Here is a 27,520-nt window from a genome sequence, read left to right as displayed (position 1 = left end):
TGCTCTCCGAGCCGGTCTGTCTGAACGGACCCTCATATGAGGCCAGTAAATAATCTTATGTTAGCAACTTTAACAGAAAATCAAGTCATTCTTTCAAACTTATTCATATACAAAGGAAGTGTTAATCGAGACCCTTCACTGTGCTTCGAATATACTTGAAACAAAAGATGATCAAGGTTAAATACCATCATCTGCATGAAATGCTGATCGTGTATTTCTCAAGGTTGACTGTCAAGATGATTAAAATGATGACTCGACAAAAATTATTCATAGATGGATGTTTGGCGAACTTTGTGGAGAATTCTTCTATTATCGTAATTTAAGAAGCTACACGTGTTATCTACTAATTTAATAAATGGGAAACATTTTCATTTTGCTTGTAATGGGTCCGAAACTACTTAACCGATTTGAGAAATTCTTAGCCTGTTGCGTAGCTACACTAATCTTGAGTAACATAGGCTATAGTTTATCCGGGTATGGGCAGTAGTTCTCACAAAACGTGGGTGAAATTGCAGGATGACATTATTTCACAATTTTTATTTTCCTAGTGCGATAGAGTTTTGTTTTTCTGTGTTTAGAAAAGCTACTCAGTCTATGTGCAGACTTACGTAGGGTCTAGTTAGAATATATCCCTTACCGAATTTACTCGTGGGTTCGTACATAAACTTATCAATAGCATTTTTAGTCCAGCACACATACTTTGTGTTCCCGTCTTTTGTACAAAGAGTGGATGGCGACCTCCATAAATCTTCCGTTCGATACTAAAAGAGGTCAGAAAAGCCACAAATCTTAGCGCAAGTGAGAGACTCAAGCGTTAACTTTGGCCCTTATGTTCTAAGATAGGGCAGCAGTATTACTAGTTGTGAAAATTATTCCTACTATACTTATACTTACTGTATAGATAGGTATGTATGTTTAATCCTTCATCTTTCAAATCTTTGATTCTGAATGAAAGGTCATCGATCTTTATCCGATTGTTTCAAAAAGTTAGAAAGACTCTACAGTCATGCGAGATGAATGTAATAATGAAAGTGGACTATAGTATTTGTCTGATATCTAATAGTGTTGCTTTAGAGTTTGTGCCACTTCTTCTTCCCAACAAAAACACATAGGAATTAGTGAAGACTGGGCATTTTGGGAGCTGTCTTTTGTTTTTGACGTTCGAAAAGTGCGGACGTTTTTGAGTTTCAGTCCTATTAGAATATTACCTAGACACAATTTCACTCACATTTTCTTTATTTGCAAGACACAAAATCAAATAGGTATTTCCATCCATAGGCTTACTTCAACTGTCCTTCTTAAGGATCGATATTCACACTTAGGTGTCACTTGACGGATTACTAACTAATTCGATGATCCTCTCGTCTCAATGTGGAGAGGAGTCGAGAGCTCAAGTGTGGCCAACATTGGACAATGGGACATTTGGCCATTGGCGCGATCTTGTTTGAGATGATAGACAGAACAGAGGTGTAAAGGGAGAGATAGTGTGATAGAAGTTGCGACATATTTGTAAGAGAGGAAAATTTGACCGGGCTTCTGGTAACTATGTAAGTAGTGGCAAATGATACAATTTTTCATATATATTTCACACTCAAATGCAAGAATATACTCCTAAATTTGATACAAAGTGTACTTGGCATGGCAGGCTTATTGCAGGGCTTTTGTAACTACGTTTATTATAGAAAAAATTCAAACACATAAAATTCAATGAACCCCACACAAGTTTTAAACCACAAAGCGAAAGTTAGTCACAAAAATCAACCGAATTCAATTTTCTAGAAACTCGCGATAGATGTAAAATAACTTTTTATGGCTAAAAGGGACTAGGGTTCGCTTTTCTTCTATAAATCGGACCCAAAATCGAATGGGAATTTTTCTGGCTTGCCTTTAGTTATGATAATGCTGCGGATTCCGTTGAATGAGCAAATAAATTGTGACGTTATAGTAACTATGAATATATTTCTCGGAGGTCGTGTATTGAACTGTGACCAATAGATTCTGATGGAATGGTCGTGCTTTATATGTATGTATATTGCAGGCTTTGATAAATTGTACGGAGATAGATCGGCAGGACGATGGATAGCGTTGGAGTCTTGAACGGTATTCAAAGTAAGCCGTATTCATAGAGAACTAAGAAAGATAATGTATAAATACTATAGTGATTTAATATCAAGAGTTTTTTACTATAGGCATTTTAGATAGTAAGAAAAAAATCTTATAAAGTCGTGGTGAGTAAACATCTAAAAATATAGGTAAACAAACCAAAGTATACAAAGACCTTTCAACTTCCCAAAAGCTATTTAGTTCCCCATAATAATCTGTGTAAAAGGGCTTAATCTTCCATTGAACCACTACATTTGCGGTGACAGCTCCCACTTGACGGCCGGAGGTCGAAATTTCAATTTCCGCAAGGAAAAGATAAATTTTCTTGTCATTTATTGACGTTTCTTTTTGCGTTGTGCAAACGTCTGCCTCGCGAGGGATTGATTGCTCTACTGTTCGAAAATATAAAGGAGACATTTTCTGGAAGACAACTTTGATATTTGGGCACTGATATGTTTCAAAGTGAAGTCGTTTGAAACTGTTTTGTATTCAAAGTAGGATTATTTTCTGTGACGTACCTAAAAGTTTTTGTGATCAAAAGGAGTCAAGACACTTCTTCTACTTTTCTTTTTTTTAGGATAGTCTTATTCCTAAAATATTAACGTTATGAGTACAAGACTGTTTTCAAGCCACTATCGAGAGTTTATTCACATTCATGTTTTCTTTTTCAATTACGATATACATAATATAACAAAAAAAAATATTATCACACCAAAATCACACAACTTGAACGCATTCTAATAAAAAGCTAATCTGTAGGCTGAAACGATTAAGTACGCCAACTCGCGTACTACGATTGAAAAATGGCGTACCGCCTCGCGTTTCTCCGCTGATCGTTTGCATATTTAGACGACATTTGCGTTTATATCCGATTGTCTTCAATATATCGCATTGTCTTATCGGTTTTGTAATATGAGATTGTGGGAATGGATAAACGCTTTCTGAATTCTTGATTGCATAAGTTCTGCTTCTAGTGTTTGGTTGGGTTGTGTCTTTGCTTTGTGTTAAATCATAAAATAAGGATTTCAATAATTGATTACAAAGTATATCTGCTTTTATTTATTTCTAGTATGTAGCTGGTGGTTTCATCTTTTTGGCTCTAGAAGAGACAATTGCACGAAAGTATGTACTACTGATTTCATTCATACATAACGTTACATTGTTTGAGATCATAATAGGGCTCAAACTCTATTTTCATTTTGCCAGTGTCAACATTTTATTTTTAATTCACGCTTCAATGCCAACTGAAAAGGCAGTATTAGCAATGACACATCAATAAATAACACAAATAAAAATGCAACCATCAATTACAAAATTGATTTGTGTCAATTTCGCCCCAAATTACCTACTGAAATAAAGCGCACATTTTTTACAAAATTGGATTCAATAAACAAAACACACTTAGCAAACAAGGTGAACAAGCGAACGTACTCGGGCGTTCATTTATAATTCAATTGTACACTCCCGGATTATTTGGTATAACAGGAACAAATCAATTATTCACAGCCTACGTGCATATATTTACCGAATTTTGTTCTGTAAGTCCCGATTTAAATTACATTTACGGTTACCCTAGTCGTACTTTTGTTCTTTGTACTGTGGCGATCTGGTCACCTCCATTACGCCTTACGCTATCGAAGAACCGTGGGGTTCGTAGATGGCAACTTGACTCGTTAACAGTAGATATTGAACTGTAACTGCCTACGTATACAGTTCAAATTGCTTTAACAGATTATTTTAGTCTCAGTTCGTGACATTCGTTTTCTTAGTCCAATTACTGTCCAAGTCTACCAATGTATTCTTATGTCCAGTCTTACTTCAATAGGTTTTTTTACTCTCTCAATATCGGGAGACATTCGACAGTCGACGCAAAGTCTGGACCACCATAAAAATAAACAAAATGGATCCTCACTAATCAAGTCTCCCAAAACCAATAATACCTGACCTTTCCAATTTATCCTTACACCCTTTTAACCGGTTTAAAATCCGTGAAGGCCCACCTTTTCCGAGAATAAAAAAAATATATATTTCATCCAGTCACCGTTGAAAACCAAAATGGCTCCAGTAATGCATTCGGCTAAACAAATTTGCTTTCCCATTTGGACCGCTGTGAACGGTAGATGTCGCCATCAAAAGGATGTACGTAAATTAGTTCGCAGAGGAAAAACGGAATGGAAATATGAAAATGTCAGACGCTATTAGGATTATCCCCCATCTCGGTTTAGTGATGTTAGTTTAAAATTCCGAAAGAATCTCTTTTTCTGGGAAGTGAAAAAATAATTGAATTGCTCGCGTACGGGAGTAGAGTAGCTTTTTGTGGGTTTGTTTTGTTTGTATTTTGTTTTAATATTGAAATGGGCTTGTTAATGGCCTTTTGAAGTTAATGCTCTTTTTTCTTATATTTCTGGGTATATTATACAGAGTAAATATTTGTTTCTTTGAATTATACAGTGTAACTATTGAACCGATTTTACTACGCCCGAGTAACAAAGGTAGGGCGTGGGTGAAACCACTAGAAGCAGCGAGTTACCTAATAACCAGCTTGGAAAATGTATTCCAGGCAATTATGACGCGCCTAAGGCCTTCTGTTTACATTATTATGAAGATGAGCCATAAAATGCTGCTGTATTGCAGCGCAAAAATAATAAAACACGAATACAGCCCCAACACGGCCGCCTAGAAATATAAAGAATATTTTTCTTTCCAATTTCCAACGACTTGATTAAGTTGCCGACTACGTAGAAGTAGTACATCGTTGTACAAACATTGTCTCACAATATTTGTTGTACAAAAGTAGGTCACGTTAGGCGCCGCTTTTCGGCACTTCGCATAAATTACGGTGTTCAAAATGTTATTTATTATTCCACTATGCGAATAGATGCGAGCTATGCCTTTTTATGCCGCGCGAAGTATAAGAAAAATCCCATTTTCTTTTGTTCCTTTTGCGACAGCTGCAGAAAACTACGATATTGTATTTTTTATACAGGTGGATAGTTTTGGTTTATTATTAATGAATATGGAAGAATAACAATGGATTTGGAATGGATTGTTTTTTTTTAGATAACAGAAGGAATTAGAAGATTTAGTAAATAGCAGCAATATTAAAAACAACACCTTTAGTTCTTCTGTCGACAAAGAAAATAAAATTAAACCTCACATTACCCGCCTCAATATGACACGATATGTAAACAAGAAACAAATGACACTCATAAATAACGTCACTCCAAATATTAGCTATAGAAACCGACCACAATCCATTTGTCAATAATTCCAAAAACAATTAATAAATACAAACGTTTCAATACAATGATTCATTTGAGAAAAAAAAATACGTTTCTGTAATTTTGACCGACATAATTCTATCCCACTGTGTGGGGCTGTATAATAAATATGGACAGGCGCGGAATGGGTTTTGATTAAAAATAAAGCCACAGGGACCCCTGTCCATTAGTACCCACGTGAGGCTTTATACGTGTTGGTACGTATTTACTGGTACTGGTACCTACCTACAATTTATATGTCTATTTTAGTAGCTGGTATTTTTTTCACAGTAAACCCCCTTTTTTCTAGTGAATGTGATTTTATTTTTCTATTTATTTCCCTACAACGTCATCAAACATACATCATTAATTATGGTAAAATTACTTATTTTCTCTTAACAAGACCTACCTATTCTCGTCGTACATAAGCTCATTCGTCTCAATCTATTCTTACAAGTTCCTCTGAATAACAACTAATCCTACAGAGATCGGAGAAGGGTCAATTATTTGATCAAAGGATTTATTAATCGCCTTGTATTTCGCCAGTTTACCTTAGGATATTCAACCATACTAGTATAGAAAACTTTGTGAGAGTTCTACTATATCATGAATCAGACGAATTTGCAAAAATTGAATAAACAGGATTCACAAAAATTCCGGTAATCTTTGTTTCCACACTTCATTCCAATTCTCTCTAAACGAAAACAGAAACGCTCGAAAAACACTCTCATTTTCTAAGTAAACACGTGAAACGATCAGAATTTTATATCGGCAAGCAAAAGGGAGAAAACACCGCGAATTGTTCGCACTGAGTTTTCAAAAACAACGGTATCGCTTTGGAGGCCAATGGAAATTACTTTCCGAACCTGTGCCGACTTTGAGCCAAGAACGGTGGCTAAAGACAAACGAAAATAATAAATGGGAGAAGAAAACACTCGGTCGAAGTATTGAAGAAACGTCATTGGCAAATTCGTGGCGGGAATTCGGGTAGGTTGAATAAGAAATTTGTCTGAAGGAAATGTAAAGACAGCTCTGCTTTTGTTGTATTACTTATTTTAGTCTGGTGTGGGTGTTTGTGAAATTGTCTGGTCATGGCTTTGTTTATACAAAGTGCTTAGTTCTTATGTTTCAATAGTAGTTTTGAAATGGTAATTAATTCTTCTAGTCAGCCTTCATTTAGTTTTATGATCGTCATGGTCTCCATTACTGTTGAGTCTGTACCCTATAAAGTGAAGTATATATAGCCTTTTTTGCTTAGTCGTATCTTATAAGATCTATCAGCATTTGCTCTAATAAATTGAACAAGTATATTACTCAAGTGACAAAAGAAATTTACTCTCCAAAGGATTCCTTTCGAAATTGCTACCCTCGAGTAAAAGCGAAAATAAATTACATGCTTCAGATAAAATTCCCGTATGACTGCATTTCTTTACATGGTACGAATAGAAAATCGTATTAATTCATATTAACGGGTACGTTACACACAAAAGCAAGGCAACGTTAATCAAGGCAAGCGGAAGGGTCACTGTCCAGTCTAGCATGATCCTTGAGCACCGCAGGTTCAGCTTCAAATGACAAGAATTTAGAACGCTGTAAAGGTCAGCTTTAATTGGACATTGTAGGGTCTGAAGGGACAAATATTTTCGCATAAAGAATCCAATTAACCCGCGACAGGTGGGCGACGCAATTTGTGTTTAACATAAGAACATGTGCATTGGAGAGCGAAAACTTTTGATGTAATTCAGAACGATAATCATTTGGGTACCATCCATTAGAAGCACGCGTTGCGTTGAGGTCGCAGGACAATGGTAATGTGTTCCTTCTGCCTCTCTGATTAGAGTTGAGCCAGCGATTTAGTGTAATCCTTTTTTAATTGAAGGCATTTTAGGCATCGATTTATCGAAAAGCCTCGGCGTGGGTTGTCAATCTCCAAAAGATTGGGTGTATTAATAGAACAAAAATTGAGGTCTATAATTAGATTGATGATCCTTATTTAAATGAAGGCAAACATTGAAGCTGAATGCTACAAGGATTCTTTGTACAAAGGGTCGCTTAAAAATCCTCAACACAAAAAGGACTACAAGTTGCGCCATTTTAAAAATCCAAATGAACTGAAGAAAAAAGTTTCGCACAAAGGGCGTACAAAGAAAATCACGAGGCTAATCAAGAACCTTTTCCAAAACATTTCGCTGAAGCAACGCAATTTAGCGAGAGAAAAGAAAATATTAATAATGGAACAATAAGCAAAAGAATGGCAATTGGCTATTAAATGAGCTATTGGATTTTTCTTCCAACATGCAGTCGTTGGATCCGTAGGGTTGCTAAATATTTGCCTATTCAGTCAATTCATTCTGTTTGACAACTCACAAAATGGACGAAGTATTAGGAGTTTCGGTTATTTTCTACCGTCTGTTTTTAAAACTGGGAACTTAGAAGCGGTATCTTCATTAGCTGCATTGAGAGCAATTGAAACTACGTGATAGTATTTAGAAAATGCTTGCCACTTAGACTCGGTGTTCGCGTTATACTTATTTTCCGATTTGCTTTTAGAGTTACCCAAGTAGTGGAACGTTCTAGATTTTTAGCGTTCTTCTTTTTAAGTTTTCTGTTTTTATCGTTCTTTCTCTTTGTGGCAAAAATAAACCCATGCCTTACTCTTGTCTTATCTTCTAACACACTCATGTACAAAAAAAAAACATAGGTTATAAATAAAATTCTGAAATCAGTACAAATTCAAGTGTCAAATTCAACGCAATCTATAATGCTAAATATAAATTAGATCCGAGCTTTCTCTTCACTATTTTACATTGAGCTCTATTCAGCGTATTTAATAAGATTAACATTCACAAATCCATTCCGCTCTATATCCAATTCCTTACCACCTCCATTCTCTTCAATAGATGTACATACTAGACAATTAGTCGGTCTTTAGTCTCCAAAAACAATAGGAGCTTCCGAAACCTCTGATCCTCCCAAATTCGAGGGTTATGTTACAGAGTACAATAATGCTTCACAAACGAACGCCCAGATTAGCAGTGTGCGCATGAAACGAACTAATTGTTTGTTATTCTCATTGTTCTGGAATGTGTGGGAATTTGTTTCGAGTTTCTAAGAATGGTGTGTTGAAGTTTTTGGTGTTAGATTCTTTTAGATTCGTTTCATTACTGGTATCATTGGGCCAAGGTTGCTTTTAAAATTTAAGTAGGTACCTACTTATACATAGACTTGTGGGGTTATCTGTGATCATGGTATTATTAATCTTAACATTTTATTGACGCGTCTACCGCCCATTATCACCTGACCAACCTACCTGGTTGGCAAGCTCAACATCACATGCCTTGTGATTTCTACATATGCACAGAATAGGTAAAGATCAATAGAGGCAGTTGCAAAAAATGTTCCAGTATCGTCCAATAAAGCCCAAAATAAAAGTGTACATTATTTATTTCCTCTCATAACTCAGCACACACATTATATAGCTTTCTTTACACAAGAATCCTTGGAAATAGAAGTTTTTGTGCCAAAGTGGTCGCGCCAACGTTGACGGCTGAACGATTTATAGGAAACTACAGTGACCAATTTGTCAAGTTTTTTGCTTGACGTAACTATCTACACAAACCGTTGAGTTTTATATGGGCCATTATTTATTTAGTAAAGACGTGTTAAAGTCATATTCTCTATATTATAACACTAAATAAAATCGTACTCTCTTCTGATATTATAAACGCAAAAGTTGATATGCGTGTATGGATTTGTTCATCTTTCACGCAAAAACAGGATAGATTTCGATGAAATTTTGCAAAGATTTAGCTTATTTACCATTTAGGATAACATACATGCTATTCTCTATCCAGATGCGAGAATTAGTTACCTCAGCGTAGAAGCTAATATTATATAAAATAAAAAGTTTTAGAGAGACATCTTAACGAGCTCCCTGTGCACCTCTAAAGCGACACAAAGCCTGTATCCCGTGAACAATGTGGCACTTCACTAAACTTAGCCAAAGTAATGGCTTTAAAATCTGCACAAAAATGTTGTTTATAGTTTAAGTTAGTAATTTATAGCGTCTAAGTTCTTTAGCCAAGGCCTGGGTTCTATAAAACTACATTGTACTTTATGGCTTGTTGAAGTGCGAACAACGATTTATCTCTCTGTGTTTTGCTGGAAGTGGCAAAATTCTTGAAGTAGGTGTATTTTTTAAGATGAAGACTGTTCTAGAATGCGAAAGCCATACTTTAGCTCTATGAATTTCTTATTCCGAAATATCAGATTACCAAATTCTAATTTTGTATTAATGAAAACATGGAAACTTTTAAGGTTACCTATCATTAATTTGATGAGAATGAAAAATATGATAAACAATTGAGCCTTATTAAACCTGGGGCGACTGAAATAACAACCTAACCCTTCTAGAATAGAGCACACTTTAGTAAATCAATTAGTAGGTATACAGGATTTTAGTTCGTGAAACATGATTTTGCTTCCAGTGTTAATGTTAAACATTATGAATATCTTATGTACACTGTAAATGTGTAAGATTTAGAACTAATCGATGGTGAACAATTGTCATCAATGAGTCTGACAATGCGTAACATTATATATACTTACAGTAATATTGTTCTTACAAAAAATCGTTTTAAAACAAGTTATAAGAATTTTAATGCTACGCTTACTAATGAGTGTCTGTAATTTCACTCGTATTTCTGTCAGTCCTTTTCATATAGTTAGACAAATATACCTACCCACTATAATCTTCTACACGCTCTTCATTAAATCTCGAAGTAAATCGCATGAGCGGTATATGTGCATTTCTAATCGCATTAAAATGATACACGAACAGCATATTCACATAGTATTCCAGCTGTTATCATACACTACGACAAAGTTCTAACACCCACACAAAACAAAAGAAGCTCAACTATTTTTATTCTAGCAAGTTCTATTCAGTGCTACTGCTAAGCCTTATCCCCAATAAAAACAGAACTAACGACGAAACAAGGAAAAACAACATAGCAAAAAGATAGTCCTTAGCACAGACTTTAAATTACTATTCGTAGATAATTCCGCTTGAAGTTCTGATCCGTAAAAAAACCGTACGGAACAAAACACGGTTTCCGCATTGCCGCAGTAAATTCACAAACTTTATTTGTACCTAGTTATTTATTTTACGTTTATTAACCTACACCTACATCGGAATTAAAATGTAAAATTTACGTTGCACTCGTATTTTGAGAGTAACACGTAAAAATGTAGCGAGACTGCAGTTTGCAATCCAAACTTGTGCATTTTGAACATAAATTCCTGATCCCCGAGGTTTGTTTAGTATGTTTTGCCTACTTTCCTGGTCCATAGGTGTTTGACGATAAAAATTGTCGATTGTAATTTTTAATGTCTTGAAGGACATATTTAAAGACAACAACTTCATAAAATAACCTTCGAGTTTGATTCGAGTTTTTTTTAATGTTGTTTTAATGTGTTTAGGTTTTCCGATATCTTTATACATTAATTCGGTGAACTCTAAGTAATAGTCAAGTAACTAAGCTATATTTTCACTAAAGCCAATATATTTAATTAATTTAACTAAAACATAAGTAGGTGAGTGACAACGTCCGGGATCGACAGTTTATTCTGTAAGGGAAAATGAGTAGTTACTGTGAGGGCGATCAGAAATGATATCATAATCACACATTACAGAACAAATGAAAAACAAACCTCACTTGCCACATCCCTTAAAAAAAAACAAAAAGAGGTTTGCAACACAGCAAACAGGCAAGTGGGTCACAAAACTACTAGCACAAGTTCAAACGCAGCACGGACTCCCCACTTGAAATGAAACGGTGTCGCAGTCGCTCGCTAACTTCCAACGTTTGTTACATCCTGCCTCAAAATAGCTAGCGAGATTTTAAACTTTGATTTGTTCCTTATACACGGGAGGAAAACACGAAAGATGTGTTGCAGATTTTCTTGAGAATTTCATCGGAATATTTCGTTGGTATAGTTGGGGAAAATGTTTGTTTTATATTGAATTGTTTGAGTTTTGAAGCAAGTTAACGCTTAAGCGCTCTTATCTATTCTTCTTCTTATAAAGTGAGCTGTGGGTTTTCAATCACCTAATAAGCCCCAGTGTCATACTCTCAAATTCGCCTAAAAGCCTTTGACTTGGAATTGTAACAACGACTACTGAGTTGCATTCGGCTTTAGAGCCAAAAAAAATAGGATAGCTCTTATCTTTTGTTAAGCCTTTAATCATATATTAACTTTAGTAACCATATTTCTAATAAGGTCGTACCTAGTGCTCATCTTTGGAACATGTTCAAAGCTAAATCAATATTTAATGCATTCCTTTGGTCCTTATGTACGGAAAAGACCACAAAACTTCATGCACCACATTTATAGAGGTTAAACTTTTTCTCAACATACACGTGTGGGACGTACAAGTTGCGTTTAGTTTCTCACTCGAGCAATAACGTACTTGCATCAGTAGGAAGCTTATAAAGTTCGCCTGGCTCCCCAAGTTTTCAATATAGCACAAGTTTTTCAATTGTATACAAATTGTTTGATATTTATTTTGTGTTAACTTCAGCAATGCGCATCACTGAAATAATTTAAAGATTATTTTAGTCAAAAATGTTTCAATTGTTCCATTACTCTCACTGTATTTTAGAGGATATAAAGATTTCATAGAAAAAGTAATTGAAGTCCTAAAATCTAGTGACACTAAAATCTCGAATTCTCGTAAATGCCACTACTCCTAATTTCAACGGTCCACTTCAAAGAATAAGGTCGAAAATTCCTCGTTACAAAACTTAATCGCCATACTAAATAGTTAAGACGGGTCATCTGTCAGTTCCGTCCACTAAAACAAGTGCTTATCGCCACAGTGACGGCGCATTACAGAAATACAACTCCGACAATCGTTTAAAATACCAAAGCCATTACAGGACCAAAACATCTCGCGTTATTGTCATTTAAGTAACTCGGTGGGCTGAAACTATTTAAAGACTGCGTTATTACCGAGGATCAACAAGGAAAATATGCGCCTACCTACTTCGTGCCTGCCCATAATTACACCCAACATATCCTTCAGACATTCCTAACATTCGTTCCCTGTGTAATAGTGGTCTCCACCCTAAATGCGAAGTACAACCACCTTATTTATTAAACAATAAGGTTGATATTCTCTTGTTTTGGTGGTGTGGTAATTTTGCAGTGCTTTAAATCCGCTTTTCTCCAAATGTCTGTGTTCAGACCGCCATCCTATTCTTTTCCATCCTCTTTTATGTTATCCTAAAAGAAAATTAATTAAGTGCTATTGTTCCCTTTGAGTGCCGTTTTGTAGGCATCCGGCGATTCTTATTGTTACAGTTTTCGGGTGTTATAATATGTTTGTTGCTAACTCATTATTTGGGAACGAGATAATTAATTGGAGAAGGAAAATAATAGAACAAGAGAAAAATAAGCGTGTACATTCTCTGATACATATTTTCATCATTTGTGTTTTCTATAAGTATAGTAATAACATAACGAGTATATTTTTAGAAGATTTATAGCTAAATAAAAAAGGTTGTTAGACGTTTATAATAAGATGCGTATTTATAGACCTACAGCCAATTTTGGTCACGTTAAAAAATATACGATTATTTTTTCTTTTCTGGTTAGCCATTTATTTTCTTAAACAAGCCTAAACTTTATTACTTCTCCGAATAAATTACCACCACCCTGAATCAAAAAGAAATACTGGGCAAATGCAGCTCCCTCTATTTACGCAACCCATAGCGTAGTTACGACATCGACTTACTAACCCTCAGTTACCCGGGGCGGTTTGTAAAATCTTATAGCCACGGTCTTTTGGACCCCAAGTCTGATGAGTACTATCGTGCTTGCTGTTTCAATTATTTTAATCAAGGAGCAAAAGTATTTTTTTGTATTTTAATAAGGTTTAAAATTATTAGGCAGTATAAAAATATTATACAGTGGGTCCAGAAGTTATACTTCCGAAGGGAAGGTGTTTTCATTTTGGCAATATCTTTCTGTTACCTTAAAAAGTAGCCAAAAAAGTTGTAGAAACTTGTGAGCTTGTTTTATAATCCATGTATGTAAATGTAACTTCACCATTTCAAACACACATCAATCATAAAACAACCCAAATAAATCAATTGATACTTCTTGACCGAAAACCGAAAATGGCACAGCAAAAAAGTCCCACATTGAAACACGAATCAATGTACCCATGTCAGTCGCTGTCGCCTTTGACGAGGGCCGCCATATTAATAAGAGCCCTTCGGAACACCACCAGTTTTATAGTTGAGCCACAAGTTTATATTCATACTGGGTTTTGAATTTTTTACGTGTCGGTTAAGTAAACCCAGACGTGGGATCCGTTGTTCTGGTGACGTGAGCGTTTGAACAGTAATAAAGTTCCTGTACTTTTTTTCGGCGCGTTTCTTTTTTTGAATTTGGAACGTTTATTTCTTTTATTGCCCTTCGACATTTGAATGAAGGAGTTTATTCGCAAATCGTATGCATACTTTTTGTGCCGTCATCAGCACCATTCAACCTTAATGATAGTATTTTTAGGTAGAAGTATTGTGAAATAAAAGTTACAAAGGCACATAAGTGTAAGAGAATAAATACTATTCCCATTAATGCTCTGAGCCTAGGTAATTAAAACAAATACTGTAGAATATACTCAAATTATACTAACAAATGACCATAATAACAGAAATAACCCAAAATTAAGTCACAAAATAAGTATGTACCTTTATTATTATATCCCGTAAAATATTTTGGCCCATTTTTCTTTGATAACTTTCAAATCTTAAATTGGGGACAGTCTAGAGGGGATTGTTTCCGAAAATTCTGAATAAGCCGAACCAAGGTAAGCACTTACACAAAAGCGTTATTAGTACCGCAAAACCAACTTTATTACGACGTGTTAGGGCATAATTTTGAATGACAATATGCTAAAGGCTACTTCGAGTTTTATAAACAAGCGTGTTCTCTTTGGAAAAAAATTAATTAGTCCTTGTTTACTAACATAATAAATGTTCCTAGTTTGAGTTTACTGTTAGAAAACCAAAATGTACTTTGTTGTAATAATATTTATGTAGCTGATTAATTTTTAGACTTTTAAATGATGTTTAAAGTTTTTCTTTAATTATGGGAAATGGTGTCAGAATTGTGTCCTACAAAAGTAGCTCAACGTAGACATACCATAATTTATGTTGCATGTTTTCATCATCTGAAAAGACAACAGATTTTTCAGAAATCCTACTGAAAGCTTGTGACATTTCGACTTACTCTTAAGACATTTAAGATATTCAAACAACCCTTAAAATTTACAAATTTAAAATTTACTTTTGCATATTTTTTGCAATACATCTGACAAGTGACAACTTCTACCTAAAAATTTGCTATTACGAAGTTCTTACAGAGTACTAGCAAAGGCGGGAATTTTCTAGAGATACCTACTTTCTTTGTATCAGTTTCAGTATGTCAAACAAAGTAATGCAGCCAATATCCGCATTCCGCATACATCCGTTTTACACAGCCAGTATTACGGTCCTTTCACACGGAGACACTGGACGTCACTGGTCTTATACTAGGTATTAAAGTTAAGTTTTGTTTGTCTAGCAAATCTAGCAAAGAAGCACTGGATACAAAAATAACTCCCAATTGGTTCAGTAAGGAGTAAGGATCAAAAAATTTTGGAATTAAAACGTCATATTTTGAATTTGTGTTAGTAAGGTAGAAGGCGTTATCACACTTACGGATTTTGTCTGGCGTAACGCACGGTTTTTCTACGCCCGACACTTTCCGAGCGACAAAATATATGTCGCACGGTTTATAATGCTATTTCTGTGCAGGCATTAGTCAATTGTTTATCATGATCATCGTCTGTACTTACCAAGCGGTGGTGCGCAGATCACCAGTGCGTAAAATCCGCTAGTATGAAAACTCTCTTACACATACTATTGCGCAGTTCCATTCGCTTATTTTTTTCTTAAGCTTTAAGAATTCCACGAGGCCAACACCCAAGGCATTCAAAAGGCCTTGAATTTTTAACCGACCCCACTTTACTTTTTGAAAAGGGCGCAGATCAAACAGTAGATGCACATTTTGTTATGCTGATAATGTTTGTAAAGAAAATACATTTTTTGTATTTGCATAAGTTTTTTCTTTGGACGTCTGGTTGCCTGTTTAAATTGGGTCGCGTTTGTTAGTTATTTACAATGAATGCTCTGTTATTACATTCGAGTTGCTCTTTTGAGAGCAGAGAGAGTCTTTTTGTTTTCAGCATTTATATTTTTTGTTTTTGTGGATTCGTAACGTTTCGTTTTATATGCTTAATTTTTTTAGTTTGAACATAAAATTTATCAACCTAAAATACCAAAGGTATAGTTTAGACATGATGGTCTATGATTACGATAACATCAAAGAAAGACTTATAAAGAAGATTAGGTGATATTGCAGCAGCTACAGTGGTAGGTACTTGAAAAGAAGATTGTGCGGTTTTGCAGCAGCTGTCCTAGATTTAAATGAATAGCCGCCAGCTGACAACTAACTACCCTTCATAACCAAAACAAAAGTAAAATCCTTAATCACCATTCAAGGCACAAACGAGCTCAAAAAGACTTTATAACACCATCAAAAGATACTCTAAATAAAGCAGTATCATCAATTACTTCTATAATAACATAATAAATGGCGTTACATAAAACGGAAGGAATCAATTAATCCTCTGATTGTAAGCAATCAGTTCTCCTTAAACTTGCTTTGAAAGATGCGCCACGAAGATTTGATTGATCGAGTTCTCGCTACCGTGTTCAACGAAGTTTGCTTGTACAAATATGTGTATAGATACAAGCTTTTACTTGTACGTCATCTGTTTAGTATGGATATCTATAGAGGAGCTTCATGTAGGAATAGGTTAGGCATAGAACTAGGCTATGACGCAGGCTTGTGGGTGCAAATGCAACTGATATCCGTCATTTTGAGAACATTCTAATACGAGTATATAAATACACTAGCCTCTGCCAGCAGTTTCACCCGCATCCCGTGGGAACTACTTCCCGTACCGGGATAAAAAGTAGCCTATAGCCTTCCTCGATAAATGGGCTATATAACACTGAAAGAAATTTTCTAATCGGACCAGTAGTTCCTGAGATTAGCGCGTCCAAACAAACAAACAAACAAACTCTTCAGCTTTATAATATTGTAGGCTTAGTCTAGAATTCTAGATTCTACACTTGACATTTCTATGCCAACATTTTGAAAGTAGTTTTCTGGTGTAAATTCACCAATACCTTAAAATATTATGGTCGAGTTATATAGGTATATAGATGATATTATACATACTATGAATGTGAAATGTAATAAGAATGCGAATATAAAGGTATGGAAAAAGTGAACAATTATGGCTTTTGAAATTGATATATGTACGGTAGAATATATGAATTCAAATGGGGAAAAATAACAATGGTTCTCGGTTTCACGTGAAGATATTTATAAAACACTAGCTTCTGCCCGCGACTTCGTACGCGGATCCTGTCCCTTATGCCAGCGACTACGGGGTCAGCAAAATCAAAGATCTGAATAGTCTGATATTGAATTTTAAGGGACCGAAGAGAAACGTTCTATATACTTAATTTTTGTACTTTAACAGCAAAAGCACAGCAGATTAAACAAAACGCTGAGAACTGAACCGCAATAGACGTGACCATAGGGATAAAAGTAGTGATTCTAATTAGTCCGCATTTGTGTGTGGCAAAAATATTACACAAGTATTATTACGTAAAAAAACATTAAATAGATGACAAAGTCGTGGTGACTTAGTGGAAGTCGTGGTGGTTTAGTGGGTAGAGAACCAATCTCTCAAGTATGAGCTGAAGGGTGAGGATACCTCGGTGGACTTTAAACGCAGATTACGCGCTCCCTGTGCTTACCATGAGGCACCTACCCTCCGAGCAGGGCTACTAATCCTGCTCTAGCGACTCCACTCTGGACGGCCAAGCCAAACCAGAGGCGTGAGACCTACCCCCGTCATGGTTCTAGCTGGGCTCCTGGAGTTCCACATCAGGTGTAGGTGTGGTTCAATTTTTATAAGTCAACAGAGAGTGCTTATCAGATTGAACAACTTTTTCTAAAACGTCATACCTCTATATGCTATAGTCTAGCTGGGCCCCTGGAGTTCCACATCAGGTAATTTAGATCTTCAATTTGTGTAAGTCAATAGAAAGTGCTTATCAAATTGAACAACTTTTGCTAAAACGTCATACCTGTATATGGTATAGAGAAGCTGGGCTCTTGGGGTTCCACATCAGGTGTTCCAGATCTTAAAATTTATTATCTCAGCTGAAAATGCTCATCACATGAAACAATTTTTGCCATGGCACCATTTTTGTATCTCTTATAGTTTTGTTGGTCTGTTGGAGTTCTGCATCAGGTCTTCAAGTTTCGAAGATAAATTATAGCCTATATGTTGACCAGGCTTAATACTGATACAACAAAGAAAAAATCATTGAAATCCGTTCAGTAGTTCGGAAGATTAGCGTGTACAAATCTAAGAAGATGTATACAAACTTTCATCCCCTATTTTATCCCCTTAGGGATGGAATTTATCAAAATCCTTTCTTAAGAGTTGCCTACGCCATAGTAGCTTTATGCATGCAAAGTCTCAGTCCGATCGGTTTAAAATTGACAAAGTTTCATACAAACTTTCATCCCCTATTTTATCCCCTTGGGGGTAGAATTGATCAAAATCCTTTCTTAACGGATGCCTACGTCATAACATCTACCTGCATGCCAAATTTCAGCCCGATCCGTCCAGTGGTTTCAGCTGTGCGTTGATAGATCACTATGTCAGTCAGTCAGTCAGTCAGTCAGTCACCTTTGAGTTTTATATATTTAGATATGGAATATTTTTTAACCTCAATACGCTACAAAAGCTGAATAAAAGAAGAAAACGAGTAGATACATGTAGAAAAACATAGCTGCTAAATAAGCTAAAAAACGTCATTATTTTAACGTCCATAAAAACATCTAGCAGAGCCATTTTTTCTCATTACCTGACCTATTAATTAAAAGGTTATTAGTTGCTACCTATTAACGAGAAATTGCTTTTAATATTCTTTCTCCTCTGCTATACATAAAATGATTGGTATTTTTTATTTCACATAAACGTACTTAAAACAGTGTTCATATAATTTTGAAATGAGGTACAAATAAGGTATATTATTCCACAGAGCATTCATGAAAAACTTATAAGAATTTTCTCTGAAAATAAATATTTATTTAAACAAATAACTGTTTTGAAGAGTTTCCAAGAAACTGTGATCCTACATGAGGTCCGTACATTTACTGATTGGCAGTATTCAAGGAAAAGTCCTTCGTCGCCAATCATAGAAACCTCTATTGCTAGGAAAATACCTCTAAGTACATACGTCAAATTATTTATTATAAACTTATATTTACTCAACTTTTTCACTCAGTTAAGTTATTTATTTTCTTGTCGTATTTTTGCTGGTTTTAGGGTTCCGTACCTCAAAAGGAAAAAACGGAACCCTTATAGGATCACTTTGTTGTCCGTCTGTCTGTCTGTCTGTCTGTCTGTCTGTCTGTCTGTCTGTCTGTCTGTCAAGACCCTTTATCTCAAGAACGCGTGGACGTATCAAGCTGAAATTCACATGAAGTACTCAGGTCTATTGTCCCTTTAAGCTGTGAAAATATCAAACTTCTAAGCCAAGCCAATCAAAAGATACAGCCGATTATGTCGATATTTTCAACAAATTTTCGACACTCGCAAAGGAATCAAAACCTACAGGATACTTCTCGTAGACTCAGAGTCTTGAAATTTGGCATGAAGCATTGTCATATAATGCAAATATAGGAAAAATTACGAAAATCTCATTTTTTTAGTTATATAATGTAAAAAAAAATATTTTAATAAAATGAAACTTACTACCTTATTTCTCACGAACGAATAAAGGTATCAAATTGAAATTTATACCAAATACCTAGGTCTATTGTCCCTTTAGGCAGTGAAAAAATCAAACTTCTAAGTTAACGCGATCAAAAGATACAGCAGTTATACCGACACCTTAGACGAATTTCCGTCACACGCTAGGGAATCAAAACCTACAAGGTACTTCCCGTGAACTCAGAATCTTGAAATTCGGCAAGAAGCAACGTTATATAGTACAGATAAAGGAAAAATTGCGAAAATGATAAATTTTAAGTTACATAAAATATTAAAATATTATCAAATCAAATCAAATATTTTCCTCATTTCAATGGGGAATTTAAACGACCAAGTTTGACGGATTTGAGAAATCATTTCTTTTTAGTAAAAGAGTATAATCGCCGTTTATTTCCATTGTCATCAGGTCAGGATCTGATGATGGAAATCCTGAGAAATCGAGGGCAACTATCAGAAATTGTAGGCATGCCTAGGATTAAAACTTGATTCTCAGATGTATGTCTGGTGATACTATCAAACAGTGAAGGTTTAGAGCTTTCTTGATGATGGAGACGTGAGAAAGTCGAGAGAACTCCTCAACGGTATGATTTAGTAACGTCGTGTTTGGGCTTATATTATTCGTATTGACGAGAACTTTTCACAAAAGTTAAAAATAAAAACTTTTTACAAAAAAAAAAGCAACTTCTAAAAACAACAAGAAAACTGTTTATATGCATCGGTCTAGATCTCGGTGGTAAAATAAATATAGATGCATCCTCTAGACACCGACTTCTAGACCGATGCACCTAACATCTTTTTAATTTCTTTCTTGCTTTTGTTTTCTTGTTGCTTTTTTATATGTTTGAAGTTGGATTTGTTTGTAAAATGCTACAAAATAAAATAAAGCCGACTTTATAAAACAAAGAAAGGGACAGAATTACACTTTTGTCAAGGGTCTAGAAACATAAAGCCAGCAGCCCCGAATCCTACTCTCTAGCAGTCGTTGTTACAATTCGACAGTTACAAGTCGTCAGGCAGTTTCGAAAAAAACCTGAAACTGGGGCTCGTTAGGTGATTAATCCCTCAAAAATAAAAGATCCCATTAGTACTGAATTCTCATCACCTAAAATAAAATAAGCTCCAACACAAGGTTACGTTATAAATTGTAAAGGAGTTCCCATAACTATATCTGATCTTTGCTATCGATCCCACAATGGCAGTCAAAACCTATCTATGTGGAAAGTTGCGGTTGGCGCGAGACTCGCTTTTTATCTATACAGGATTTGTACGGAACCCTCGGTGCGCGAGTCCGACTCGCACTTGGCCGGTTTATTGGTTAGTGGTATGTGTTTGGGTCAGGAGTAACTGATTGCAATTTTCAATTAAAATTATGTATTTTAAAGCAACTTTAAGATGCTTTCTGCATCTACGGGCGATGGACATACCTCCCAATTTATGTTAGCTACAGTGGTTTAGACCTCTTTACGGATAATATTCTACAGGAAATGTTATAATAAAGTCTGTTTTTGAGATTATACACCCTCTATATCAGAAAAAGCTCAAAAATAACAACTACGATACTAAGAAAAGGTCTTTCTAATTTTTTTCTAATTAGTACCTAAACTAACCCCAGTGATATAGTCTGATATAATACAGTTGCTAAATACAGCTGAACACTGACCATTCTTTTGTTTACGCTCACAATATTGTTTGCCGAGCTCCACCCGCGCGACGCCGGGGGCACATATAGTCTCATATTTTCGGTTTCTTATACTCTTGTTAGTACATATTGATGTCATATATCCCTATATTTACTCAGGCCGTTTGTGCGAAGCCGTGATAATATTCTTAGGGCCATTTGCGAAGGAAGAGGAAAAATATTGGTCCACCGTTTTATTAGGACGTGTAAGCCAAAAATATTTATCGGATTAATAAAATGCTTTGCTATTGAATTCGATACAGTCACATAGTTTTAGGTTAAATTGCTCGTCAATTTTGCATGATTCGATTATGTATCGATATTCGTCGAGTCAATCGTTTTGGAATTTTAGCAAGCGTTGCGTATCGCTGTAAAAATTGAATAAAAAAATGATGTTAACCTTTTTTTAAATTATCTTTTATTTTTTATGACAATCTGTGACTGTGAATGTCGTGGCATAACTATTAACTAAGTCCAGGTCTACGATACTTTTGCAGTAGCAATTTGATCGCCGATGATTGTTATGACATCAGGCTTGTGTTATAAACAGAGTCGACAACTGACTCTTTACTGTCCCACTGCAAGTCATAGGCCTCTTTCTATAAAGAAAAGCAACGAGCGTTAATCACCAAGTTTGGTTCAGGCTTATTGGTGAATACAATCGAATATTTCTCCTCCATTCTAAACATCAAGTTTGACACTAACTTGTTCACACATCAAATTAACAAATCACATTAAAAATGCACTTCAGTTTTGTTCAACAAACTACAACCAAGACACACTAACTAAATAATATATTAGTTCAAGTAACGACAAGCAACTTGCTAGTCTGGCCTTCACAACACAATATGTACCTAAACTTAGATTCGTCAACTCCTAACTTTGATAGACACACAACTATTAGTCCTTGGTTCTCTCAAAGAGTTAGGCTGATCACACACGACCATGTCAAGTTGGGGAATACATGACTGTCTTTTGTTTTGTTACTTTGTACCACGATTGGGCGCTGAACGCACGTAGTCGTAATTAAGTAAATTTCTTTCATCATCCTCCGAGCCTTTTTTTCCCAACTATGTTGGGGTCAGCTTCCAGTCTTACCGGATGTAGCTGAGTACCAGTGCTTTACAAGGAGCGACTGCCTATCTGACCCCCTCAACCTAGTTACCCGGGCAACCCAATACCCCTTGGTTAGACTGGTGTCAGACTTGGTGGTTCTTTGCGCACTAGGCCACCACGACTTAACTAAGTAAATTTATTTCTACTCAAGAAATACATTCAATGCTGTCATATGAACATCTTTGGCAGTCGTTTCGGGTAGTCAGAAGCCAGTAAGTCTGACAACCAGTCTTACCTAAGGGTATCGAGTTGCCCGGGTACGCTAATTGTAAATATATTTTAAGCATCATTGAAACGTTGAAGTTTGGAGTGAGAGATTAATGATCAAATAATATTTGACCTTAATACATTAGGCGTAGATTATGAGTACTTAACTAATAGATGGATATTTCAATTCTCCCCAAACCATCTATATTCATCTTATTCAAAGCTAAAAAATTAACAATACTTACAACCTATTTTTTGTCTTTCTAAGATAAAGAAAAAAAATACAATACAATATAAAAAAATACACGGTATTTAACTTTGCATTGTCTGTAGGTCAAAACCTAAAAGGATGAATGACGTCATAGAGCAATAGCCCCATTTAGTTGTCTAGACCACCTCTAAGTACCTAAGATGAGTCGTACGCAAAAGGTTGGATTGTACCTTTCGATTTTCAGGATAATATGTTAAAGATTTCACCTAAATATAGCTTTTATTTTGGTCGGATCCTAAAACTTTTATTTTAAAATGTGTATCTATTGAAAAATATGATTTCATTTAAAACAAAGGCGAAAGATTCTGAAAAAAAAGCCACGTTGTCACGTCCGTACTTGCAAGGAATGCGAAAACCTAGAGTATCCCCCTTAGATATGAAATTAACAACGAAATGAAAAAAATAACTGATATAGATACTATAGACTAGCTAGAGAACCACTTGTAAAACGGTAAAAAGTAGTCCTCCTATGTCCTTTCTCAGGCTCTTGTCTATATGTATACAAGTAACATTTCAATTGCTCCAGTAGTTTTAGCGTAAAAACCCAACAGACAGACAGAGTTATTTTCGCATTTATTAGTAAAGTATTTAGTTAGTACCTAATCCTTAGTAGTCATGTTTGCTATTGTAGCCCTATGACGCCTAAATTATTAACAGATTACAACGGCAAACTACGATTTAAGTCCCTCGCTTATGAATCGTAGGTCATGTAATATGAATAAAGGTTTTAAGGTCATATATCGCTTAAGGTAACATACTGAAATCTGTACTTTTCTCACTGAACGATTACGTCACCATTATCATTGTAAAAGCTTTATTTAAGATTCAGCGTAAATATCTACAAGGTTAGTAAGGAGTACAAATGCTATTTATAAGTTTACAAGCTTCTGCCTGCGGCTTCAACTGACCAGGAACTACTCTTTTCACATGGATGAAAAAACCTACAGCCTTCCCAGATAAATGGGCTAGTTGGCAAAGAAAAAAAATCTAATCAGTTCAGTAGTACCCAAGTAACCTTGTTCAAGCAAACAAACTCTTTAGCTTATTAATACTTAAAGAACTGTAGATTTTTCACGTTGAAAAACATAAGAGATAACCTTTACAAAACAATATTGTTGCACAGGCCTTAAAAATACCATAAGCATGAATCGCACATTGTCTTTTTTCATCGTATAATTTCAACATGATGTTATGAACGGGTAAAAATAAAAAAATTCTAAAACAAGAACGTTATGACGCATATTTCCCGCGTAAATTCAGTGCCACTGTCATTCATACTTATGTAACGTAGGTGTCACCTTAAGCCTGAAACGTCTTTGAGAAAACTTGCTTCAAAGTGAATATGTTTTCATCTATATTATAATCCTTTAAAAGAACTGTAAGGACAGCTTACAGGCTTATAGGTTAAATATCAAAAAGGCTTATTTTTATGTCTATAAAACTTTCAGTAGATTAATTAATATCGATATTTTAATGATGTTAATGATTAATTAAAAGAATATACATGGACCAAATCGTCGTTATATATTTTTTTGTTGTATTCACGTAATCAAACGTAACAAACAAAATATACAATTAATAAAAATAAAGTAAGAACGTTCTTAAACGCCGTTCTTATACAAAATGTAGTAAAAATACGAACAGTATTAGATTTAACTCGGCTTGATAATGTCCTTTCCAATTATTGGAAAAAATAGCTGCACTAGAAACCAGAGAAATCGGGTCAGATAAAATAATAAAATTGTATCGGAAAAAAATATAAGAATACTGCTTCTGTTCTAATTTTTGACTATTTAGAAGTGTGTATTGGAATAATAATAAATATGTCTTATCCTTAAATGAGAGAAGAGAAAACAGAAGTCCCTTCATCGTTGATGAAAAACAAAAGTAAAATATAATGTAGGACACATAAAAGAATTGCCTAGGATAAAAAATGCTTAGCAGATGGTATTAAGATGAGAAAATCTACACATTTATTATTTTCGTTGAACACAACACATGCTGACGATGTGGGAGCTTTTGACGTAATTATTTTGCTCTGTTCAACCACGACGTAATTTTCAAAATTATTCTTGTAAAGTTGAAGGTTCGGTAAATATCGAATAAATCATAATATTGTGATATTTTAGGTTTAAAATCATGAATTTAAAAATTTTCATCTGTCCAAAACAAATTGCCATTATTAACCTATAGAAAAATAATTATGAATGAAAGTCAGTACTCACCTTACGTACAACTCCACGTGCAAACACCTCAAATAGTCAATGTCCACACACACTAAACAAACACTCGAAAGTGAAAGGTATCATTTAATTTGGCCGCAAGTGTACCCATACATCGTACACTGTACTCCACGAAAAATAGCACACAATTTACAATCGAATTGGAATTATTCGAGAAGATAAACGAAATTCGGGGTGTGACAATTCGTGTCAAGGTCCCCTTTTCGTTGCTACGGCGTAGACGTCCGCTCCGTAGCGGGACTCCCGTACGACAGCCTCACGTTGCTACGAGCTACGAGGGGAGATCTGTAGCCAATCGAAGTGAAGCTGCGCGAAATGGGAGTGTGCTCGACTTGGATTTTTGAGATTATTTTACAACGCACCGGGTTAAGGGGTTTTCGGGGGACTTATTATTTTATTTTTTATTTTTATTAGCATTTTATTTCGGGGATATGGGGTGTACTGGCACAAAATAATCCACCTTTGATTATTTTAGCAAAATAAGTAGGTATACAGGGCATTTGTTTTTCAAGGAATTAGAATTTCGTAAACTTTTGATAAAGTTTAATTACGTGCCTCGTAAAATTCGTTTACCTAATCAATGAACCTTGCAGGTTTGTTTTCCAATAACATAAAAAGGGAATTATTTTATACTCATTCCAATTTCAAAAACGATTTAATTTTACTCAGGAAAACGATATAAAATCCTACTCAAGAGACAAATCTTTTGCACCAGACCTATCACACAAATAAAATTTTCATTAAAACGCATTTTCAGCTCACTAGAGCAAAATACAATTCGTTATCCTTACAAATGCATAGAAACGGGATAACATTAAGTTGGCAATACTTTACGCGTATTGGAGCGAGACAACGTGATACCATTCACAGTAATGCGCTAGAAAGGGACAGATATACCGAGAAGAGAGACATCAGAAAAGGGCAAAGTTTCTTCAGTGAATTATTGAAATGAATTATGTTTTATTTTGCTCATTGACTTGGGTAGCTTGATCTTATTTATTTGTACCTATTTTGTAATTTTTGATGTATTAATTAAGTTGAATTGGTGAAATTTTCTTTCATACTGCAAACTCTTAGTTGGTCAACATTTTGTTTGGGCTCATAAATCAGTATATAGAGATGAATGATAGTACGCTCATTACAAAGATCAGGTATTTAGACGGTACCAGACCGACTGAAGACTTTGACTGAAATCAAGATTTTGTTTAAAAAAAAATTGTCTGCAGTGTGGGTACCGAAATTTTCTTTAAGGTAAACAGATTTTAGGCGTTGATCACGTTATCTGATTGTGGATGTGTGCGTTCTTACTTACTTTATGTACATGTGTGGGTGGGAGATTTTTCCGTAAATATTTCCTTTACAGGGAAATGGATGATCGGTGAATGAACGGTTTTCCGATGCGGATCATTTCAACAATAATGAAGTTGCACTCGTTTCCCAGAATTCGGAAGAGGAAACTTGTTTGTTGGGAAGCTTTTGTTACCACCATATATTTCTCTGAATATTATACGTATTTTTTTATACTCAATCCGTGGGATTAAAGTTCGTTTTTACTAATATTATTACTTTATAGTGGTTGTTTCGTCGTCGTAAGTCGTGGTGGCCTAGTGGGCAAAGAACCAACCTCTCGAGTATGATGGGCGCGGGTTCGATTCCAGGTCAGGCAAGTACCAATGCAACTTTTCCAAGTTTGTATGTACTTTCTAAGTATACCTTAGACACCAATGACTGTGTTTCGGATGGAACGTTAAACTGTAGGTCCCGGCTGTCATTGAACATCCTTGGCAGTCGTTACGGGTAGTCAGAAGCCAGTAAGTCTGACACCAGTCTAACTAAAGGGTATCGGGTTGCCCGGGTACCTGGGCTGAGGAGGTCAGATAGGCAGTCGCTTCTTGTAAAGCACTGGTACTCAGCTGAATCCGGTTAGACTGGAAGCCGACCCCAACATAGTTTGGGAAAAGGCTCGGAGGATGATGATATAGTGGTTGTTTATAGTATTTTAGTTCGCTCTTGAAGTAATCTATGCTTTGAACAGCATGCTTTACGATTTCATTTTGATTTTATTTTATTTTAATGAATTTGTTACATGCACAGTTTTTAGACACGTTTTTGATGTATATATGTACTTTTATAGTATTCTGATACTTTTAATGAAATAAATAATACAATGACTTTAAACCCAAACAATCACATTGGTTATTTGATTATCATATGAAAGAAGAAGAAGATGGATGTTATTTACAGCTCCACTAATGCTATTCTCCACCACACACACACACACATACTCAAGCACACCTAATCTCACGCCCCCTATTTTACCTAAACGCACTTTGATGACATTATTGTGTTACACACACAAAGACACAAACATATTGACACAGGTATCCCGCTCATAACTGGACGACAAGTGTATCTTGACTCAACCGTGGAGCATCGAGCTGAGAGAAGAAATAAATGTCAATAATATTGGCAATACTTTAGAACAATATTGTTCACTTGGAATATAATCTTTTGATACTTTAGTCCTAAAAAGACTTGAAATTTTTTGGGTTTTTGTCTATTGTACAACATAGGCAAGAACTGTAGTACGTTTTTTGTATAAACTACTTCGAACATTGAAATGTGCTTTAAACACTTACTTTTGATCTTTAATTTTTATCACAT

The 27,520-nt window shown here is 35.3% G+C and overlaps 1 protein-coding gene across 1 annotated transcript in view; it reads right to left on the bottom strand.

The window, feature by feature from the left end:
* LOC110373319 (C3 and PZP-like alpha-2-macroglobulin domain-containing protein 8) overlaps positions 1 to 25,121 on the bottom strand; it is a 199,708-nt gene extending 174,587 nt beyond the window's left edge. The window contains exon 1 of the mRNA XM_064037709.1: positions 24,839 to 25,121. The gene's annotated coding sequence lies outside the window, so the exon portion shown is untranslated. The remainder of the gene's footprint in view (positions 1 to 24,838) is intronic.
* Positions 25,122 to 27,520: the final 2,399 nt, after the last annotated feature.

This window comes from Helicoverpa armigera, chromosome 14, assembly GCF_030705265.1.
Source record: "Helicoverpa armigera isolate CAAS_96S chromosome 14, ASM3070526v1, whole genome shotgun sequence".
Taxonomy (NCBI): Eukaryota; Metazoa; Arthropoda; class Insecta; order Lepidoptera; family Noctuidae; genus Helicoverpa; species Helicoverpa armigera.
The sequence above is the reverse complement of the archived record's forward strand: the minus strand, read 5'-3'. Positions and strand labels throughout refer to the sequence as shown.